Here is a 2,086-nt window from a genome sequence, read left to right as displayed (position 1 = left end):
ACTTGAATCTAGGTTTCCCAAATCCAAGGCTAACACCCTAACAACTGGCCCACCCCCACTCTTGCCAGTCCTACATTTCTATTTCCAAATACATTGTGATGGGTTGGACTCCTTGGGAAGCCAACTAATGTGCTGAGATACCATTGAGTCTACCTCTTCTGCCAGCACACGCCCCTTTAATCTGTTTTACTCTTAAAACTTCCTCTAACACACACTGGCTGGGCCACACCCAGCTGCAGCTCAGCTCTGGGAAGACTCAGTTTAAGGGACTTGCTCTAGACTCAGGTGTCCACCTCCCTTGGAGTGCAGACTCAAAGGTTTATTATGAAATTTGGCCCCTACCTGAGTGTAGAGAGAGATGTGCACCCTTCTTACCCCCCCCCCATTAGAAATGACAGAAACTGGGTTTAATAATAAACAAAACAAATTTTATTAACTATAAAAGGCAGATTTTAAGTGATAAAAGGGGTAAAAAACAGAACAAAGCAGATTACTAAGCAAATGAGATCAAACATGCAAACTCAGCTAGTTTCACTAAAGAAATTGGTTACAAATAGTATTTCTCACCCTAGATATTGTTGCAGGCAGTTTGCAAAGCTTCTGTGGTTCAGAGTTCCAGTTATATTCCTTTTCAGTCTGGACCCCTGTCTCAGTCTGGACTCCCCCCTTGCCTTCCCTTTTGTAGTCTGTCTTCTTGAGTAGCCAGGCCATGGAGAGGAGGAGTCCTGTTTGCCTTCTGCCCCACCCTTAAATAGTATTTACATAAGGCGGGAATCCTTTGTTTCCCAAACTTGACATCCTCCCCCCCTCCCTTACAGTGGAAAGTTACAAGTCCCCGGTAATGTTTTAGTATCCGATGATAAGACCACCTGACTCTGTAGGATCACAGCATCCATGAGTCAGTGGCAGTATGGAGTGTCCACAGGAAGGCCAAGCTCTTCACAGTCTATTGTTCTTGCTGATGGGCCATCTGCCCTGTCTGGCTTTTCCATTTTGTACCTGACGTGTTCGCAATGGACGTCACCCAAAGTAGCCTAGCTGAAATACAGATACATAGTCAATATTCCTAACTTCAGATACAGAAATGGATAATCACATTCAGTAAACCATAACCTTTCCAATTATATCTGTTATGTCATATTCGTATCATAAGCATCTTTTCATAAGGAATATGGAATGCAATGTGTCACACTTGAGTCACCATAATTACTTTATTCTCCATGTTTGAGTTTTCTGTTTGGCAGATAGGATACTGTTGTTCCTTAGCATTCAGCAAAATCAACAGCCCCTCAAAAAGGCCACCTTTATTCAGGTTTTGACAGAGTACCTACTTGAACATAACCTTGCACATCCGACTGTTCTGGCCATACAAGTCTATTTTCCATGCCTATGCTACATGATACTTGTCTGGGCTTCCAGAATCTAGAATGGATTTCTTCTTCTTCTTCTTCTCAGGACTTGGCTGAAGAAAGTATGTTTCACTTTCTCTTTCTGTGAAGGCAGGCGTCTTTTCCAATGCGTCACTAAAGGAGCTTTGCCTGCCAGAATGTACCATCCTCTATCACATTCGCAGGTACATCTCAATGTTGCAATCCAGATGTTAGAATTATAGACAGCAGGTACGCCAGATAGTGCCTGATCTATTTATCACTTATAAAAGTTGTTTTGCAATAGAAAATTGGGTTTTCAACAAACAAACTCTTCCATGAAAGTGTCTCTTTCTGCCGAAAACTTTAATTTTTTCATTCAAAAACTGAATGCCTGAAAAGTTTTTGACTTTTTTTGCCTAAAAACTTAAATGTTCCAATTTTGAAATGCTGCTGTAATGCCTTGAGGGAAGTGTAGTTCAAGGGCCTTATATCCCCCTTTCTTCTGGATGGGTGGGTATATTTCCCATAAAAAGAAGAACAGGAGTACTTGTGGCACCTTAGAGACTAACAAATTTATTAGAGCATAAGCTTTCGTGGACTACAGCCCACTTCTTCTATATGCATCCGAAGAAGTGGGCTGTAGTCCACGAAAGCTTATGCTCTAATAAATTTGTTAGTCTCTAAGGTGCCACAAGTACTCCTGTTCTTCTTTTTGC

This window comes from Trachemys scripta, chromosome 11, assembly GCF_013100865.1.
Source record: "Trachemys scripta elegans isolate TJP31775 chromosome 11, CAS_Tse_1.0, whole genome shotgun sequence".
In the NCBI taxonomy this organism is placed as follows: domain Eukaryota; kingdom Metazoa; phylum Chordata; order Testudines; family Emydidae; genus Trachemys; species Trachemys scripta.
This window is presented reverse-complemented; position numbering follows the sequence as displayed.